At 43.5% G+C, this 14,430-nt stretch overlaps 1 long non-coding RNA gene across 1 annotated transcript; it reads right to left on the bottom strand.

The window, feature by feature from the left end:
• Window positions 1–4,002: 4,002 nt before the first annotated feature.
• LOC124417756 lies at window positions 4,003–14,132 on the bottom strand. Its single transcript, XR_006938554.1, has 3 exons — window positions 13,319–14,132; window positions 4,815–10,602; window positions 4,003–4,544 (listed from the first exon to the last, which is right to left on the bottom strand). It is a non-coding gene; the product is annotated as an uncharacterized LOC124417756 (long non-coding RNA).
• Window positions 14,133–14,430: the final 298 nt, after the last annotated feature.

The following is a 14,430-nucleotide window of genomic DNA, read 5'->3' on the forward strand; positions in this document are numbered from 1 at the left end:
AAATTTAAACCACATTTCTGAGAGCATTGTCCAAATGTTTCTTGAACTCTGGCTCGGGGCTGTGACCACTGCCCTGGGCAACCTATTTCAGCACCCAGTCACCCTCTGGTGAAGAACCTTTTCCTAAACCCCAACCTGACTCTGCCCTGACACAGCTCCATTCTGTTCTCTTGGGTCCTGTTGGCGTCACACAGAGCAGAGCTCAGCGCTGCCCCTCCGCTCCCTGTGAGAGCTGCAGCCACCATGAGGCCTCCCCTCAGCTCCTCTGCTCTGGGCTGATCAAACCAAGGCACAGCAGCTGCTCCTCATACACCTTGCCCTCCAGACTCTTCACCACCTTCATAGCCCTCCTTTGGACACACTCTAACAGTTTCATGTCCCTCCTATATTGTGGCACCCAAAGCACATGCAGTGCTTGAGGAGAGGCCGCACAGCACAGAGCAGGACAACTCCCCATCGCTGGATGGGGGTGCTGGGCCTGAGGTACTCCAGGGCACAGTTTGCCCTTTGGGCTGACAGGGCATACTGCTGGCTCATGTTTAACTTGCTGCCAGCCAGAACTTCCAGATCTCTTTCTGTGGTGCTACTCTCCGGCCTTTCACCTTCCAGTCTGTATATATATCCAGGGTTGTCTCATTCCAGCTGCAGAATCTGGCAGGCTGTGACTCAATGCTCACTCAGGCAACTGCCAAGGTTACGCAAAACAATAGTGGTATCTTGGTTCACAAAGAAAATACACATACTAGCATGCTAACCAAAGCCAGGACACCAATATGAGCACTGTCCCTACTGCTGAATTTCCAACAGGCTGCCTGACCTGATTTCACCTCTCAGGCAATGAGGTACTACAGGGAACACCATGAACTAGCAATTGTTCTTAATAGAGAACATGGCCAAGACTACCTTGTTCTAGTGAGCTTATCCATACATATCAGCTGTGCAGCATCCCCTCGGGATAGCCAGGACTGGCCATTTGACTTGCACTTGACTTGACCACACAAGGCTCAGAGGAAACTGAGGAGGAAATTTTTCACACAGAGGGTGGTGACACACTGGAACAGGTTGCCCAAGGAGGTTGTGGATGCCCAATCCCTGGAGGCATTCAAGGCCAGGCTGGATGTGGCTCTGGGCAGCCTGGTCTGACGGTTGGCGACCCTGCACATAGCAGGGGGGTTGAAACTGGATTATCGTTATGGTCCTTTTCAACCCAGGCCATTCTATGATTCTATGATGATTCTATGAAACATCCCCTGGTGCTGCTCTCCAGACATAAGCCACTCCACCTCAGAATGAGGGACTGCTCTTGCAGTATTGATGTAGCCAAAGGTATTCAAGATCTCAGCTTCCTTTGGTTTCAGGTACACAAATACTTCAGTAAATAGAGGCTGAATATTGCCACAATGATGAGAACTTGATTTTGTGACGCAGCCAGTGCCATGCATAACTATGTCGGTCCTGCTCTCCTCCCGCCCCACCCCATCCCATCCTCTGTCTGTTCAGTGGCTTGGTTTTTCTACCATGACAATCAACTTACCAAGCAAAAGCACAATCGCTAGGGGCTCAGCAAGGGAAAAAATGTGGCATGTAGCCAGAAATGGGGTGCCCTTTTCCTGCAGTAGCGGCTTTTAGACGTAAGAATTTAAACTGGAGAAATAAGTGAGATCAGCACTTCCCGAGGAAGTGCATGGCTACTTCTCTTTCTCTGCGCCAGTGTTGCTTGCTGTGTCCCACAGCGTTGGAGAAAACTTGCTGCTATAGAGCTTCATTTGCATACTTTCTCCATCAGCATCCTTCCTAACATGTGCAGCGAGTATCACATGAAACCCTTCAGCTCTGTTCACAGAGCCCTGCCACTGACCTCAAAAGGAGTCTTGCTCAAAGGACATACAGAAAGAGATCAGAAAGCTACGCATGGAAGGGAAAATGTTCTCTACACAAATTTTATTTCTCAGTACAGGAAAAATCTTTGAATTTTCCTACTCTTGGTCTTGAACAGGGAATCGGTGATTACAAAGAGTAATCACAGAGGGATGTTTGGTCACCTTTGTGTTTTAAGTATTACACATTAGAGATAAATTAGAGATTTATGTCTTGCTATATTATAAATAATACAAAGGGCTGTAAAATACTGCTGCAGAAAGTAAAAGGCCAGAACAGTTAAATAACTTTCTGTGGTCCCAGAGCAAGTTGCTGATAAGAATCAAGAACAAAATCCACGTGAAACAGCAAAACAGCACAGAATCCAACATGACTGGCAAGATGCCTATCAGTTTCAAAGGGACCATGATTTAGTCCCCAGAGTCTTGACTTCTAACCTGCCATTCCTGTGGCACAGTAGATTATCAGCTGAGAAACTCCTCCATTTCAGGCTAATCACCATGATGAAGCATGTGAAATGCATCTTGATAAGCAAGAGATGATAAATGCATTTTTTAAATATGGTTTAACAAAATAAGCCTAGTGACAGTGAAAATGTTTTCCTAGATTTATTTGCTCTATCTGATCCTGGAACCAAGTCACTGCTATTCTTACACAGTCCAGAAGTCCAGAAAAAGATTATCATTAGCTTCAACAAAACTCAGTGAGTTTGCTTCCCAAATGAGAAGTTAATCACATAAAATTCAACATACTGCTTTAAAATAGGGTTAAACAGCTTCATTTAATATTTAGCATGGGTTTAATTACTGTACAGCTTGATCTCCTGGAGTTTTTTCTTCCTCCTCAGACATTGCTAGAAGGTAATCAAGGACAGGAAGAAAGAAATAACTGTGGATGCCACCATATACATTATAAGACAGATCTCTTCAATTAAATAATGAAGAAAATGGTCAAAACATTGGAATGCTTCCATGGCATCAGATGAGGTGAGCCAGCTGTAGGTAGCAACATACATCTTATACGAAGATGGCTACACTGGCTACCAAAATCACAGCCCATGAGCACTTCTGCAGTGAAACAGCCAACATTTTTCTCACAGACTGACCTACCCTATGGCAAGAGGCAGGGGCAAAGCTGCCCTTGTCAGCTGCGGGGCTTTCTCTGTTCTGAGTCCCAGTCAGAGGAAGAACCTGAGCTCCCTGTACCAGGCAGAGGTGGCCGAGGTACACTGGGAATAGCAGCAAACAATGGGGCTGCACCAGAGGGCTTGACATGCAGCAGTCATTGTTTGATTTGCACAGTGAGAAAATAGCAGTGTCACATCCTCTTTGCAGAGCAACATATCTACTTCTGTAGCTTTTGTTGTCTGCTGTTAAGAAGATCCTGTTCTTGGAAAAGTGTACTGAATTATACACATTTTCAACCTTGCTTTCCAGTTATGGGGCTCAGTTCAGCTTTAATTCCTCTAAAGGCACACGCAAAGACCTTATGACCTCGTTTATATTCCTCCTGAATGCTTCTGCACAGCACCCAGGCTTTGCTGGTAAAAGCGTATCCAAACCGAAAAAGTAACAGTAGGAAACAAAAATTATTAATGGTTAAATCTAAAGCAGGTTGTTAAACCTAGTACATTCATCTGCTTACAGTGGAGGAACAGAGCATGCTCTTTCCCACAGCCAGATGTCCTGACGAGGAGCACAGCTCCCAGGCAGACAGCTCTCCAGCAGCATCAGCGCAACAATGAAGTAATCCCTCCTAAACATGGGGCTGAGAGGTGGATCCGTGTCCTGGGATAGAACAGTGGTTACAGAGGCATTTCCCAGAGCAGAGATTCAGGTGGAAGCAGCCCTCAAGTTTGGAGATCTCTAAATAGCAGGTCAGGTCTGCAATTAAGAAAAAAAATCAAAACCTTTACAAACCTACAACAAAAAGCATCCACAGAGTAAACTATTGTTTCATCCAAAGTGCTTACAGCATACAAACAGGATCCTTTAGGACTTACTCCATCTAGATGAAGTTCCTACAACTTCAGATATTTACCAAGGGATCAAAGCAATTATTTTCCATCAGCGTGGTTTTAAGAAGTCCATCTATAATGAAACAAGCAACGATAAAGCACACAGAAAACTCGTGGGGAGTTTAGGAAAAAAAAAAAACAAACAGCCTCACCATCTGTGCTCAAATTGTTTGGATAAGATCAGCCTTAGAAATGATAAAAATTGCCCAGAACTAAAAAGATGGGGGGGGGGGAAAAGCATGGTTTATTTTTTTCCACTAATGTTTGTTGCTGTTGTATTGGCTTTGTTGTGTTTTTTGTTGTTGTTGTTCTAATTTTGTGAGCTTCGGTTCCTTAAAGAAGGATTCCTTGGTTTAAGAAAAAATAGTTTTACTAAGACTTTCATCCCAAATTTGGCAAAGTAAAGCAGATATTTTGGACAAGCTCCTGTTTAGAATTCTTCTCAGCCCCCAGCCTTAGGCTTTTCCATCACAGTCCTCTTGCACCCTGATGTCTATGCCCCAACACAAGCACTCGCCTTCATTTGGCTCAAGCCTTCCCCACGCTGTAAAGTGCCAGTATTGCCCCACATCAACACTCATCTGCTGAAGGGCAGCTTCTTTGGGGAGATCAGTAGTTTTAGTCTATCCTTAGGCAGGAGGACCCACTCCTGGCAGGAAGAAAGCATTAAATCCACATCATCAGTGTAAGAACAAATGAAACATTCTGATGTTTTCTCGTTGCTTAAGGAGTTAGCATTCTCTTATGCCAAACTCTTGCTTTTGTAACTCAGAAAGCAGGGATTTAGTACCATTATTTAGCCCAACATTATACAATCTTTATGGTAGAAAGCAAACTTGTATGAACAGGTAAGATAGCAATGGAGTAGGTGCTCTTTGCAGGCAGAAAGATGCACTACTCAGAGCAGCTATATCCTTACCTCCAGCCAATCAGCTGTTTCAACTGCTCTGACACCTCGGAGAAGATAATCCCACTAACAAGCACCTGATTATGTTCATTGCTCCTCTGAGCGAGGGGGAGCAGCACAGCAATCTGATTTCAAGCTGCACTCTCCCAGACTTCTTCTCCGCATCTCCTCTCCAGCTGCTGCCCCCAGCAAATACCATCTTGGCCTTTATCCAGCAATGTGAAGAGATGACCAGTGATGATTTTCTCCTCCTCTACTTCATAGCCCAGCTAGGATAAGAGCACATGAAGCCTGCTGTTTTTCAGCCCACCCGCAGCCTATTTGTAGCCTTTGTGTGATGACCCACATTTTCTAGCTTCTCCATGTCCTACAGCACACTTGGCTCTCCTGCCACACTCCTTAGAGATGCGGGCAGGATACAAACCCCCTTCTGAGGAATAAGAAAGCCCTCTCACAGCTGTCAACAAAAGATGTGGAACAAGTTATCTTACCTTTTAAATTGACATCGCAAGAAAAAATCCCTAAAATTTTCGATGTTTTTAAGTTAAAGATAGGAGGGGAACAGAAACATACTTTAGACCCACTTCTCAGAAAGAGTCTAAAGCACATGCAGGTGCAGCTTCTGCAGGGTCTTATCTGACTCCAGCAAGATGTTCTGCCCTTCAGGACTTTGGTTACCACCTCAGGAAACAGGGTGCAGTACAATGAAATGGTGACACACTAATAGAGCACAGGGAACGGGGCAAAAGAGATACGGACCCACTAGATTTTAATTCTATACACACTACTTCTGCCAAGTAGCATAAATTTTAAGGAAAAACAAACCAGTTTGTCAGAGGAAAACACCTGCAGCCCTTTGAGAATTCAACAGTTTTGAATTTGAACTTTTGTTTCAGTGGTTTAAATTCAGCAATTAGTCAGTAATGCGCTGCCAAGTTTTTTATTGTGCCTCCCAAACAACTATTACCCATGAGCCTCTGAGAAGACCATGGCACAAAACGGTCACAAGGTAGGCTCTACAGGAGAACTCTGAAGTTTATTGTCACATAAAGTGCCTTTGCTCTGTTCTCAGGAGTGTGGAAAAGCAGAGTATCTGAATCAGATTAGCCTGCTGGGTACCTAAGAAAAACAAGTGCAAGCATGCAGAGCATACTGACCACCTACTGCTCATGCATGGGGCTGATAGGGAACATATGTGAAGACACTGTGGTGCTGGGAGGATCTGAAGACCCCCTCCCCACCACAAGCAAGCTTTCTTTTGACTGCACAGTTTGAGCCTGGGTCACTCCCACTTCTCCTGTGATCTCCACCGCAGTGACTGTGCAACTAGTTGGAGTTTTCCCTTGTGCAAGCAGAAAGTTTTACATAGTTTTTCCCCTGGAAACATTCATCTCAGCAGTCCTCCTCCACCCACCTGCATCTCCTCTAAATCCTGCTGCTCCCTCTGCATTCATTAATTCCCCAGATAGTTCTGCACTGGCTGAACTGATAGCTGGGAACAGGAAGCTTTCCCCAGTGGATACAAGGGCAAGAAAGAAAAAAAGACAAAAAAAAAAATGTTAAAGCTTATTTTCAGATGTGCTTTTAATGTCTGGGTGACAGAATCCACTGAGACAGCATGGAACTGTTTCTTGTGCAGTAGCTAGTACCAAAGCCTCGGCTCTATTCTCCTTGGACCAGGGAGCTTTGTGGAACAGAGTACTTTTCCCATGAGACCCCACCTCCTGGGAAGGTTTATTTCCTTACAGCCTGAGATCTGAGACCACATGTCTGGAAGCCCAGAAAGGCACCTTCCTCCTCCTCGTCCCTCAGGACGATGCACATCATCCACCTGCCAGCCCAGTGTGTTTGCCCCAGCTGCACTTTCCAGGATGCTGAAGAGGCCATGGGAGCATTCTGTGAATCAGAAGGGCATGTGCTGTGCTGCTCTACTGATGGATTTGAACACCCCCCAGTGCATCACACCAGGCAGGAGCTGCAATGGGCTTGTAGCATGCACGGTACATTGCCATAATACAAATCCCACAGGGCACACATCAGCAAAATCAGGCCCGCTGACTGAAATCTACATCCCATTGGTGTCTGTGCAGAGGTCATTCAATCTTCTGCCTGCTTTTAATCCATTTTAAAGCTGTCTTTTCATTAACATGACACAGCTGCAAATGCAAAACCTTAAGCTTCTCTGCTGAGGATTTAAGGAGGGCAAAAAAACAGAAAATGAATATAACTGGAGTGGCAACTAACAGAGAGGAATTTTAAGACCACAGGTAAGGGTATTTTTGAGACTCATTTCTTAGAAGCAATTAAGGAACAAAGATCGAGTTGGCACCACACACAACTACAAAAACAAAAACCATCACATCCAAGTCAGAAGAATGGAGAGTTGTGTCTCCACATGCTGGCTTTGCCTGATCTCTGCCCCAGGGCACAGGAACTACTGCTGCCTCTGCATTTGCCCTTGGGCAGGAGACAGGCATGTGCAAACAGTCAGGTCCAGGCAGTGCCCAGTGGCAGAGCCAGGCACTGTCCTCCTCCATTTGCTGGTGCTTCATGCTCTTGCCTTTGGGTTTGCACTCAAAGCACACCTGCAGGCCTGGCAGGTTGGGCTGAGCTGCTCCGGAGGGACAAGCTGCATCACATCTCCAGGCCCCAGGCCAGGAATGATTAGCCAGGGGAAACAGAAGATTTTTCCAGAGGAAAGCCCTTGGAAACAGCTTTTGAGGAAGGAAGACAGGCTCAGATTTGTATCTATTGTCTTAAGAACAAAGGGAAACTCCAGGCAGTTTAAGAGTGACACTGACTAAGCCAACACGAATCGCCTCACACTTCATCCCCTCCAAGGGCCCCTGCCCTCGGCAGTCCTCAGCCCACCACCAAAAGGCTTTGATTCTCCTTTATCACTTTCTGCTTGTGTCTGGCAGATGTCTCATTCAGGAGACACCACTCCTGAAGCATCAGGACCATGATCCCCTCAAGAACTCTCTCACAACGATACTGGGACACCTGTCCAGCTTGCACAACCCAGGGGCTGAGCACTTCCCTGCCCAATCTGCACAGAACAAGATCCTATTTTGACAGCCATCTACAGGACAAACACTGCCTCCTTTAGATGCAGGGCAAGGCTCCTGCACACAAAGTGCTACTCTCCGTAATGGAGCTGATGAACTGTCAACCTGTGAATGGTCCAGAGTAGCTCCCCGCTCTTCCCCTACACTGCAGATGTCAAAGGGCTTAATCATTGGAAAGCTTGCCTTTTTCTCTCCTCAGCTAAACTCTGGCTATTGCCTGCTATTAGAAAAATGGCCTCTCCTACGGCTCTTTACCATATGGCTACGTTAGCATTACTGCTCAGATTAAGGACTTCCAGCCATCTGCTGGGCTATCTGCACCTGTTCCCTGCCACAGCCCAGTCACTGCAGGCTGGAACGGGGCACATCCCTGGTTGCAAAGGGATTTTTCCACCTCACACCTCAGGGTTGTGAGCAAGGTGAACTAGCAGTGCAGACATTTATTTGTTCGGGATTGGCCAAGATCTTAAGGGGGCTTAGAAACCTCCTCTTTCTGCATGTGGGCCAAAGTCAACACTGGAAAATGCTAAAAGATCTGGCCTTTTTAGTATAAATGCCATTGCTCTTCAAGTCACATCTTGCACAAAAAACTGTTCTTCTCTCACTCCATCTGTGTCCCTGTTCCCAAATCTTAATCTGATTACAAAATCAGATTTGGAATTTCTTTTGGAATGAGCAACATCAGCAACACACTTTATAATCTACTGGAAAGGTAAACTTTTCGCAAGGAGAAAAAAATCAAGCCATACAAAGATTTTATGGCTATTTTTATAAAGTTCCAGAATAGAATAGATCCTGTTGGAAAGAACCAAGAAAAATAAAGTCCAACTAACTGACCACTTCGGGGCTAACCAAAAGGTAAAGCATATTATTAAAAGCTTTTAAATGCTGACAGTTTCAGGGCATCAATCACCTTGCTAGGAAGCCTAGATTGCTATGGTTTGCAGTGAAGGGTATTCCAGTTTTCACGTGCAACTTAGGCTGTTGACAGGAGCCATTATTAAATCGTATACAATGAAGCCTGAATACAGTCCAGTCAGCATTAAAGAAAAAAATGCTAATGAGGCAAAACGGGTACTCAGCCCAGCAACATGGAGATCCATGACTAATGAAGCATCAACGTTGCATCTCGAGTGATCAATCTCTGTAACTTTTCAAACTCTTTATTCTACATTTAAATATTTTAATATTAATTTATTCTAATGTCATCTCAAGTGAATAATGAATTATATCAAAATTGGGGTTTTAAAAAAACTCAACAACAACAACAAAAAAAAAGAAATAAAACACTGTTGTTGATCAGCCCGACCTGATTATTAAAATGCAGAGTGCCAACATTTGAATAGGAAATTCATAAAATAGTTAACAATGTTTACCATGGCCTATTTCAATTACTGCCTTTCCAAACTTACAGTTCTGTTGCTGTAATTAGGTAAAGGGTCAATATATATTGTTAGATACTACAATAAGTCGTCATGGTGTATGCAATGTTTGCAATGCATGGTTAACTTGTTAATGACCATCAGAGGGGTACACCCTTGCAGGATCACAACTCTTTATGCCAACGTAAGTTTCTTCTCCATAAAAAGAAAGACAGACTTTCCTGCACCTGGGCACAATCCTTTGCCCACACCATCACTTCTCTGCTGTTTGTGGAGGATCAGGCTGGAAAACTGATCCAGCTGAAAACCAACTAAAGCACTCAGCTCAGAAACCAGTTCCCCCTTCCAGCGTGACCACACAAGTGCCTTTTGCTCACATCAGGCAGAGGTTGCTGGAGTGCAGGGAGTGAAGGAGGGTGAAATCACCACTTGTGCTAGCAGTGCCACATTACTTTCATTTAAAATAACCATGCACACAGAGCAGTTTGCTCAGTATGCTTTTCTGGGTATTGTACCAAATTAACAACATGACATCTAAAATGCAAGAACTGAAATATTTTCAACCAGTGATATTCAGAAGATACTGAACTGAGTGTAGTAGATAATGGGGGGGAGGGGAGGAAAAAGTAAAAAAAGGGAAAAAAAAGGACTGAAAGCCTGAGTACCAGAGTTCCTACGGCTTACTTATAGAGCTGAGGCAGATTAACACCTGATGTAAACAAGAGGCTGCATGGCATTATGACTTGTCCGCATAACCTGATATGCACAGGAATGTGGCAATGGCTGGTACTAATAGAAGCAAATAATGTCCTGGCTAAATCTGTGCCTGACTGAGCAACCATCTGTAATACAGGCCAAAAAAAATAAAAAGGGGCAGAGGGGTGGGTGGGGGACAGAAGTAGTGTCAGGTTTTCATGTTATGACAGTGGGAGAATGCAGCTAGACACAGCTGGATGTTTCACTGGAGCAGCTCTGCAAGGGCATGCTGCCCTGGCTCCAGTTGGGAATCAGCTGTGCATCCAGGTTCCCCAGCAGAACCAAAAGAGTTGCCTATGATGAGTGAGCGCAGGCCAGGCAGAGACCAGCAAGAAGCAGAGCAAGAGGCATCCATAAGCTGCTCCTAGTGTAAAACATGACAGCAATTGAACATCACTTGAATCTCACTTTTTGCTTTTGGAGCATCATCAGTCACTAAAGAGGGCAGCGGCTCTTCCCACTGTAGGCTTCAATTTCACTGTCTGTTGCCACCCTCATCTCTCCTTCCTCTAAAGGACGTTGATGATTCCCGTTCAGGCAACAGTTCCTTTGTATATATTACCAATGTTCCTGTCAGTCATCTTGATTTCTTCCCTGAAATAGAGGGATCTAATTTAAAAAAATAAAGAAGGTGGAAAAAAAAATCTCAGCAATGCCTCCAGTCTTCACTGTAGTATTGCCTTGATCCTATTTCAGTGTCTTTTGAGTTACTTGGATTATAAGAAACCTTCATTTATCAGGAGATGTTCTGTTTGTTTATTTTAACCCCTCTCCACCACAGCTGTGATGAATGTGCAGTCCTACACCAGTCTGCTTTCATAGGTGTTAAACCACACACTTTGGATGAGGCTATAGGAAACGCTGGATTGCATTGTGGCTTTTGCTGCTGCCTATTGTAAGACTGACAGGTTTCTGCACAGCAGCAGCTCTGTTTCATTAGCAAGAAAATAATAAAGACAGATTTCAAATACAAATCATTCAGCCAAAGCATTACTCTTCCAAAGGTGAAGAGAGGAAATCAAGGAAATTGAAACAAATACAAAAACCTGCAATCTAGCTCTCCCTATACACAGCTGAAGTGGCAGTGTACCTAAGAAATCAGTATTAAGCAATCCAACATAACTATCCAACAGCACAGAATATCATAAATATCCAGCACCTCAATGGCTTTACTACTGCAAGAATCAAAGCACTCTGAAATGGATCAAATGGATAATTAACAACCATTGTGCATCTCACCAACATGAAACTGCTTGTTAGTTATAAACAAAGTTAAGTCTTGGTTATCCAAGATCAGATTTATAAACTTTACTGCAAAATCTTAATAATCTAAAGATGTTTTTTTTTTTCCAATGCTGTTTATAGTTTGGGTTTTTTGAGGTATCTTGAAACAGTTCTCTTCATTGCTTGCCTCACACAGCTGAAAGTTATGGATGCATACATTAGAAAAACATGTCTGAGATCTAAGTAAATTAGAACTCCCCAGCCTGGAAAGGAGAAGACTCATAAGCAATGAGAAAAACCCTACAAAATTGTAAGTGGCATAAAGAAAGTGAATGATTATTCACAGTCTCTTCCAATTCAAAAACAAGGGACCTCCCAAAGAACAGATAATGGGTATAAAGCAATGTATGATTAAGCTGTGAAGCTCTGAGGTACAGGCCATGCAGATGCTTAGCAAGACAAAGAATCAAGGAGCTTTGCAGGAGTGTTATTAATCAGTGTTACTAGTAATTGAACTCCTCATTTCTACAGACTAGTGATTATTGAGTTACTCTTCTTAGTGGACCCTGTGTAAAGATGGGCAACAGCAAAAAGCAAATGATGAGTAATCCAATCTAGAAAGGTCAAGATGTGCCAATTTGGACATCTGAAATATATAAATACATTATATGTATTCTCCTCACCTCTAAAATGTATTTTAAAAGATCATGCATGACAACTTTCTGTTATGTTTCAGTGACCATCAGTAACACCGCTGATGTTAATCCTTATCTACACAGTATTGTTATTTCAACATCAAAATAAGCTCTAGCACAATCATCCCTCATTGGAACTTCTAAGACTTATCTGAAAGACAACATAAATTGTAGATAAAGCAGAAACATCTGCTTTCCCAACAGAAACAATTTCTGATCTATTCATTTATTGGGGTTGGGGAGCTCCCAATTTATATAAGGAATAAAAATTGAACACTTTCCTAAAACAGCTCAACATACTACCCTAGGAACACTTAGGATGGCAATGACAATGGCAATGGCAAACACCTTTACTATAAACACACTAGCAGGATCCAGCAAAGGACTTCATGCTCATCATCATATTTGAGAGCCCAGCAGGGGATTGCAGATGGGTAACTGTGCACTGACAGAGAGCAGAGAACTCAGGACAGCAGTAACTGATGTTTTAAAGACTTGGCCAACACTACTGAAGTCAAGAACATCTGCCTGCATTCGTATTCCACTGAAGGCACACAGTACATTATGTAGCACATTAGACTTTAAAGCTCCCTGTGTATGCAATGAATTATGCAGCACTGTTTATTGAACAATTTTACTAATAAGCCATCTTAAATTTAAAGATATTTTTACATGTAAGGCATACAGTAGAAGTGAGTCATGCATCTGAAGTGCCCGGAGCAAAGAGTACCTCCCTCACTGGGAGCATGCAGCCAAGAGTTTAACAGCTCTGCATAAGAACAGAGACATAGAAACAGAGTGCCTCTGGTTCCACTGCCATTTCGGCCAGTCTACAGCCAGCCTTGCAGCTGGAGCTCAGGACCATAAATATGACATGCGTGAGGCTTAGCAACGCAAGTAACGAGCAGCATTAGCTGGCAGCCACAGCAGCAGGTCATACTGTGATGTATTATCTACTGCTGAATGTGCCACAGATAGAAGCTGATGAAAAACAAATGAGAATTCTGAGATGCTGAAGAGACAAGCGATTATTTTTTGGATTTTGGTCCCAATGCATGGGGATCATGCAAATATTTCAAGAAAGCCATTGGAAAGGAAAACCAGATTTGTTGCTCCACGTGCTTTAGAATCTGAATGACTTGTATATTAATATATGGAATATTATAATTTGCCGCAATTATAGAATTACAGCCATATTACGTGTTATACTACATAAAATTGGAATCAATGTTGCATAATTATCATATGAATAGTACACAAATTAGTTTGTGTATTATATGTAACACTACGTTATAATGTATTCTGGCATTTCCCATGCTCCAACTGCAAGTTGCCAGTTAAAGCAGTTGCTTAAATCCCTACCCACAGTTCACTTCAGATTGCCAACCTACCTTAATTTCATTTCTTCACATCTTGCACAGTCTTCATCCCTGGTTTGGGCTTCACCACAATATTTTTGCCTTGGTACATGTGGTTATTCAGATCTTGGCCTGACAGATTTTAAACCATTTCAAGTTAATGCAGTATTGTTGTAGAACAATCACAGAACTACAGAAAAATAAAAGAAAAAAAAAGTCAAATACTCAGTAGTGGAGAAGCTAACTAGAAAATAATACTCGCTTGGAACTATGAGTGGAGTGTAGAAACATCCTTTAGTTTGAGTGATTTATTGCAAATCAGCATGTCTAGTTAGTAATTGTTGAGTGTATCTGGAACCAATGGATCAGCTACAGTCTGTAACAGTCACCTTATCACTCTATTAGCTGTGATGGGGATGCAGTCTTGCCCTGGGTTGTCAATGGATCCACAGCCTCCATTCCAGCCTTACTGTCTGCACTGCACACTCCTGGCAAAGTAAGCAAATCCCAGAGCTATGCATAAATTGTTCAGTCTTTCCTGCAATATCAAGTAGCACTTGTAGCTCGGATGGCTGAAAGCCCTCTGAATTAGAAGTTGCCACAAGACTGCTCTTGCTGTCAGGCACAGCCAGTGTGTGCCTGAGCCAGACAAGATGGGTGGTACCATCCACAACCACGCAAAGAACAAGCCAGATGCCTTTCAGTGTATTTGAAGCTTTCCATTTTAACACACAAATAGCATTTCATACAGATTTTTAATGGTCTTCTAACTGAAAGCCTTTTCTTCATAGAATGGCCTGGGTTGAAAAGGGCCACAGTGATCATTGAGTTTCAACCCCCTGCTATGTGCAGGGTCACCAACCACCAGACCAGGCTGCCCAGAGCCACATCCAGCCTGGCCTTGAATGCCTCCAGGGATGGGGCATCCACAACCTCCTTGGGCAACCTGTTCCAGTGCGTCACCACCCTTTGTGCGAAAAATTTCCTCCTAATAGCTAACCTAAACTTCTCCTGTCTCAGTTTAAGACCACACCCCTTGTCCTGTCACTGTCCACACTTGTAAACTGCCATTCCCCCTCCTGTTTATACGCTCCTTTCAAGTATTGGAAGGCCACAATGAGGTCTCCCCATGGCCTTCTCTTCTC

Source organism: Gallus gallus, chromosome 2 (assembly GCF_016699485.2).
Source record: "Gallus gallus isolate bGalGal1 chromosome 2, bGalGal1.mat.broiler.GRCg7b, whole genome shotgun sequence".
Taxonomy (NCBI): domain Eukaryota; kingdom Metazoa; phylum Chordata; class Aves; order Galliformes; family Phasianidae; genus Gallus; species Gallus gallus.